Here is a 7,435-nt window from a genome sequence, read left to right as displayed (position 1 = left end):
GGCTGCATAGATTGGGTGGAAGATCCACCAAATGGATGTAAACACAACATTTCTCAATGGTGTTATTAGGGAAGAGGTGTACATCAAGCAACCAAAAGGTTTTGAGACATTTGATCGAGAGTCTCATGTGTGCAGACTCAAGCGATCATTGTACATTCTCAAATAAGCACCCCATTCTTGGTACACCATGATCAATAGTTATCTCATTGGTTTGGGCTTCGCCAAAAGTGAAGTGGATGCAAACCTCTATCACATCTTGGTAAAAGGTAAATTGCTTATTATTGTCCTATATGTTGATGATTTAATTTTGACTGGTGATGAGTATCTTATCAGATCATGCAAGGAGGACCTTGTAAGGTAATTTGAAATGAAAAGCATGGGTCTCATGCACTAATTCCTTTGGTTGGAAGTACAACAAGGTGATTGATCCAGACTTAAATAAGAACACAACAAATTACAGAGATAACCATATACACAAATATGCCGCGGAAATAATACTTCATTTCATTAATGGAAAATACTGAAATATGCTTACAACCAGAAATGGAAATAAACCAGCTAGGGCGATGGTAGCTTATCTCTGAGAAGAGATGTGTGGCTACATGCCTATGAACTATTCTGAACTATGTTACAATGAGGCTCGAAGGCCTATTTATTGTTGAGAAACAATGGAAAACCCTTCACATTCCAAAACCTAACCCTAGAAGATGAAACGCCAAATTGTGGGCCCCATTTTTAGGTACACTGGTACATCAACTTCCCGGGGTCGCGAATTGGTTGTATTATCTCCGTTTGACGTGCATGATAGCTCGTTGGAAAGATCTCTTTGAGGACTACGACAGAAAAGATGATTTTTTGAAAAGAAATCGCTGGCATTAGATTTCCCAAAAAACATCGTTTAGGGCCTCAAAACAGCTTCGGAAGTTTAGGACCCGAAAAACTGCTAAAAATAGTAAATTGCGCTATAATTAAGGAAACTGAAAAACTGAAAGGGACAGTTGTGGGGGTCTAGATGGGATAGGTGGGTGGCCACCAACATCCACCTGGATCAGTGATGGGGAACTATTTGTTTCTCAATCCAAGTATGAAAATGAGATACTACAAATATTCTGCATGGAGAATTGTAAACCCACGAAGACACCTCTAGCAACCAACTAGAGGAAGGAGGATGCCACTTCAAGTGAAGAAGTGGATGCTACCATTTATTGGTAGTTAGTGGGTTCATTGATGTATCTTGTGAACATATGACCAAATGTGTGCTATGCGGTGAACCAACTAAGCCAAGCTATGGTTAGGCCAACCAAATTATTTTGGAAGGAAGCTAAGCATGTTTTACAGTACCTCAGAGGAACTACCTAGCTTGGACTAGGGTACAAACGGATAGAGGGAGTGAAGCTGTGTGGCTTCACAGATGCAGATTAGGAAGGGATTCCATTTGACTAATAGAGTACATTAGGTATAATTTTCAGTGTTGGGTCTTGTTGACGGTGCTGGACCTGCCAACATTCAAGGGATCTCCCCGATATGAAGTCCTAATTAGACCTCACACCATTTGGTGTAGGAGTCCTAACAATGGGTGTTAATGATATGCCTTAGTTTTGAATACGCATAAAGTGATGTATGGTGACTTTAGTGAGAGAAAGTGTGTGACTCTGTGGAAATCCAAGTGCAATGCATGAAGGTTCCAACACGTGAAGGGAAAAATGGTGAGCACCTTAGAAGCCTGTAATAGTAAGTAGCTTGAAAGGAACACATGAGCATAATGGCATCACAAGATAATATGAAAAATAGTTCATAGGTTAATCATGATAAATTAATACAACAACACACATTCAACAAGATTTGTACCAATGCAAACGAAATAGTTCATAAGCATAAGTGCAAGTTAAATAACATACATTTCAAATACAACAAGAATAGTCCTACTATATTCACAACATATGCATGAAAGCATGCCGACCTTGAGCTTTAATTAAAAGTGAAAGTTCCAATCATACATACACCATTGACAAACTACTAGCGCCAATAGTGGAATGTGAAGTCAACAACGCCTACTCCTCCAAAGAATAATACTCCCTGTACGCTACGGAGAAGCCAAGGATCTCATAAAACTTCCCAATCTCTTTCAAAGACTAAGTCTAGCCAAAATCTTAGCTCCCAAAAGCCCTTTACATGAGTTATAAGGTTCTATTTATAACAAGAGGGGGTGACTCTTCAACTCCCCTTTGTGACTTTTGGACTATCCTCATGACTCTTCAACTTCTTTACAAAATAACTCATTACATTTCATCATGACTCTTCACATTCCAATATTGACACTTGGAATTCGACTTACAAATTTATTACAAATAATATTACAACTTACACTCATACCCATATAAGAAAAAATAGGGTAGAACCAACTATACAACCTAACAAGACAAAATACTATGATGCTTGAGTTTGGGGAAACTATAGCTCAACAACTTCCACTTGATGTCTGCCAATCAGGTACCGGTGCCAAGGTTGGTACTATGCGATGACATCCCCAAACTGTGTGATAGTTTCTGTTTGGAGCTAGACAATAGCCTCCATGGCATCCAGATACAATGACTTGGAACTAGTTTCAACTTCCTTATGAAGCATTATCAACATTGTCCACACTTGGACAGGGCCACCAATGTAGTTGTGCATGTTTTGTCTATTCATATCCAAGTCCTCCTTGGTGGAAATATGTCTAAGTTGTTCCAAGTATTCCTCTATCTCCTTTCTGACTTGGTTCCTAGGTTTGGCTTCAATGAGTGAGCCAACTGATGGGATCCTGTGGGTCTTCACCAAGAAATCCAGACTATTGTATATCTGTGCATACGAGGCTTGAATGTTACCAATAAATGAGGTGAGTTGTTTGCTATTCTAGATCAACATCCACACTCTTGCTTTCTCCAGCTCTACCTGTGGCTTTATTTTATTTCCCAAGTCAAGTGATGCCCCTTTGTATCGCATTGTCCATTCATGCATGGTAGCTATTTCAACTTACACATTTATGAAAGCTTTGACAAAGTAATTACATTGCTGCTTGCAAGCCATGCATGAAGACAACTTCCTTTTGCACCGTAACAAGCTCCTCATAGTGATTCTGCATGGTCTCCCCAAGTGTCGATACTTCATTAAGTATCACTACCTTCATTTCCTCTAGGTAGAACTATGCGGAAGCTACTTTTTGAGCTGCTACATGAAGTTGTTCAACCTCTTTCCAACAACTTGCAAGTTCTTTTCCAATTTCTTATTCTCAGCCATCAGACATTGAATGTTTGACTTTGCTGCATCTGCGAAGGCCAAGTTGGCTGAGGCAATGGATTCGAGATCTCTCCTAGTGTCAAACACAATTACCCTTTCTCTCATAAAAGCAAGAGATGTGAGATCATATGGAAAATTCTTCTTACGCGCTTGTACAATCTTCTTCTAGAGTTAATCGTACGACACATTGTACATATCCTTAACCAGATCATTGTCAAGAGGAACAACTTCCCTTCCTCCCCTGGAGCTGACTCTATTGGTGGAGGTGGTGGAGACTGAATAGTGACCTATTGTGTGCTAGGTATTAGGTTGACATCTTGATTCTGTAGCTCTGGTTTCACCTTTGTCTCATCAATCTCTATCAATTTTTCAATATGCTGAGTAAGCTCCTAATCTTGCATCTACCCGCCCTCCTCCTCTGCTGTTTGACAGTTCTGTTCTTGCTCTTCAACTTGTTCCGCACTATTTCTTCTTATATTTCACGTATCCTTTCTTCTTCTTCCTGCTTCTGCTTCTCTTTTTGTTATTGTTTCTGCTTTTCTTCTTCCTGCTTCTACTCTCTGCATCTTTTATTTCCTCTTTGCCTTTGCCACTAATGTCGCTTTCATAAGAGCTAGATCTGCTTTCATCTTTCCACTTCGTTCTCCTCCTAGATTATAAGAAACCTTTATCTTTCCCTTATCCTCCATGAGGTTGCTCCCTTTTGTTGGTACTACTTCCAGAGTAGCTTCCTTATGTGGAGTCACTTGTGAAGTTCCTACAAAACTGATTGACTCACGGGTCTTAGAGGCATTATAGAAATTATTCCATGGATCCTCCTCTTGTTAATGAAATGTCTCTCCAAGCCATTGAAAGTGAATTCTCACACATTGGTTCTTGTAAATACCATGAGGATCATACAGATTAAGTCTCGAGTACCAAATGCAAAATTCTCTATCGCCTTTCCTTTGGTATCTGCAGCTTTTACGTTCTTTATCTCGTACAATCCAATTTTCATAGGAAGAGTTGGCCAAGGTGCTTTCTTCTTCTTATGCAAAGCAGCTGACAACCCTATGGCGAGATGATGACACTTATTGCATGACGACCTTATCGGTGGCATACCTTGGCAAAACATGCGGCAAATTCTCTTTGTTGAACACTCTAAGGAAGGTGCCATTTGGTGAGGAAAACCAATCGCCGCTCTTTGATATTTCCTCCATTTCTATAGGTGACATGTGAGGTGGTTCTTCCTCAAAGATCATATTTTATAGTAGAATGAGGAAGTGGTTAGTTATTTTCTCCGTTACCCTTCGATGGCTATAATCCAAGAGCAACTTGTAGTGGATGTGCACATTTGGGTCTCGAGGTAATGAAGCCTAGTTCACACCAAGGAATGCATTATGTGCACAGATTGCATCCAGTAAATATGAAGACATATAGAATCTTGCTTGCCCATCCTTGGGATGATTCAGGGAATTACCTCCATGGATCTTTAACTATCGAGTTAACAAATATGACTAGTTGAGTGACTTCCCATTATTCACAACTTGGTTTAGAAATATTTCCCTCCCTTCTGGAAAAGGTCTTTGTGCTCTGTTGGCTGTAGATTCTAAATGCTAAGATAACTAGAAGCTAATAGGCCCTCCTGAGAGACCTTGTCTTATATTTGTTGGTGGGTGTTTGTCAAAACTTTGATGGCTCCTTCACCCAACTCTTAATAACATATTTCATGACCAAATTGTTGTTCGTGGCATAGAAGAGTGAATCCATGAGTGTTTCTAGCTCAGACAAGTGGTACATACGTCAGTAATCGGCTGCCAGAAAAATATCAAACCTTCGTCTTTTGGTACAATTCAGAGTCATAGTCTTCACATCAATATGTGAGTTAATCCAGCTATTGACATATGCACATGAGAAGGCTAGATATCTGCATGCAACTGTGATCTCTAGAAATTAATGTATACCTTCCAGTCCTCTAGATCTGTTGTGTAGTCCTTAGCTGAAAAAGCTTCATTTACTTTCTACCTTGTAATATTTGAGTCTTTTTCTACATATAGTTGAGTGTCTAAGTATACTAGAAAGTTTACTGGCATTTTCTCAACTGCTTCCCCGATATTGCTTTTAGTGGTATCTTTTGAAGAATTTCTCTTGGGTGCCAAGTAATAGTGAAAACAAATATAGAAAAGACACTCATGGAAAGAAAACATTATCTTTTGCAAAGATACCTTCAAATCAAGATCAAGCAGCAAACTGGTGCAGTAGTGAGAAAAATTGCAAAGTTTTTATGAGAAAGTGAGGGAGATTGGCTATGGGAACTACACATTTTACAGTCCCAATGTTATAGCACAATTTAACACCCCTGGTAGATTTGATGCTCTATGATATGGCCTAGGCCAACCCTTCCCTACCAGAATTGGCCCATTTTCTAAAAAACAATGTTTTAAATCCCATACATGATTTTGCCCTGTATAAAGCGCGTGTACAAGTGGGTCAGTCTATACCCAACCCACGTATATGTGTTAAAAAATTAAAAAATATATAATCTCCCTTAATTCATTGGAGTTTACGAGTTTGACTTGATACTCACCTACTATAGCCCGTGGCCCAACTGTTTCCCAACTGAAAAAACTACTTTGGAGAAGTATAAATAAACCTCCATGGGAAGGCCTATGGGAGGAGAAAAGATTAGATATTGATATTATAATTGATTACATCCTGATCAAGTCTGAAGATATGCCTGTGCCTTCTGCACTCCAAAGTCATAGGAAACCTCTGTTTCCTTCTTGAGATTTCCATCATCCCTTCATGACATCCTTGTGTATACTTATGGAGGAGGATTGCTAAGGCCTGGGCAAGACAGATTCAGAGGACGGTTTCGCTTGGAGTCAGAAGACGACTCACATTGTAGTTCTTCCGTGTTTTCTTTAGCTTACATTAATAAAGAGGCACTATCTTGTTCCTGATGATTATGGTCTTTATGCATTAATATATGTTATGATTTGCTTATAAAATCTCACATTAATTCTTATTTTCTTACATGATTATATGATCTAACACTTATATCATGAACATGATTTCTATCATTGTTGTTGTATATGCTTTTCTTGAATGAGTTGCAGGTTTTAAGGCATTGGAAGAAGCAAAGGGTTTTGACCCTACGGGAACGACCTCAAACGTAGAACTTCAGGGTAATACCTCTTCTTCTTACTTCAGTAGTTTAAGTATTAGGACTACTTGTTTGCGTGTCTCTTTATGTTGTATGCCCTTTGCTCTATTGGGGTTCTCAACCCAAGACCCTAGGGTAATTCTGTTATGTTACAAGTAGAATCACCCTAGGGTCCAATAGAGTTGAGGGCATACAACATAAAGAGACACGCAAACAAGCAATCCTAAGACTTAAATTACTAAAGTAGGAAGAAGAGGTATTATCCGAAGGTCCTACGTTTGAGGTCGTTCTCATAGGGTCCAAACCCTCTACTTCTTCCAATGCCTTAAAACCCTAATCAAGTCATGGAAGGAAGCCTAGCACTAAGGTAAGAAAATTCACAATCCACTCCCTGAGTTCAGAAACTGGGCAATGCACTAAGTCGAAAAGTTGCCTTGTTCCCCAGAATTACATAATATTTCCCGTAGTGTGCATGGCAAGTTTCCAAAAAAACAAAAAGAATAGTTAAATAACATACATTGTAAATACAACAAGAATAGTCCTACTATATTCACAACATATGCATGAAAGCGTGCCGGCTCTAATATTTTATTAAAAATGAAAGTTCCAATCATACATACAACATTAATGAACCACTAGCCCCAATAGTGGAACATGAAGTCAAAAACACTTGCTCCTCCAAAGAAGAATACTCCCTCTATGCTATGGAGACCTCACAAAATTTCCCAAGCTCTTTCTAAGGCTAAGCCTAGCCAAAAGATTGGCTCCCAAAAGCCCTTTACATGAGTTATGAGGTTCTATTTATAACAAGAGGGGGTGACTCTTCAACTCCCCTTTGTGACTTTTGGACTGTCATCATGACTCTTCAACTTCTTTACAAAATAACTCATTACATTTCATCATGTCTCTTTACATTCCAATATTGACACTTGGAATTCCACTTACAAATTAATTACAAATAATATTACAATTTACACGCATACCCATATAAGAAAAAATAGGGTAGAACCAACT

Source organism: Pinus tabuliformis, chromosome Q (assembly GCF_031772625.1).
Source record: "Pinus tabuliformis cultivar Carrire ecotype Pingquan chromosome Q, CPIR1, whole genome shotgun sequence".
Lineage (NCBI taxonomy): Eukaryota > Viridiplantae > Streptophyta > Pinopsida > Pinales > Pinaceae > Pinus > Pinus tabuliformis.
The sequence above is the reverse complement of the archived record's forward strand: the minus strand, read 5'-3'. Positions refer to the sequence as shown.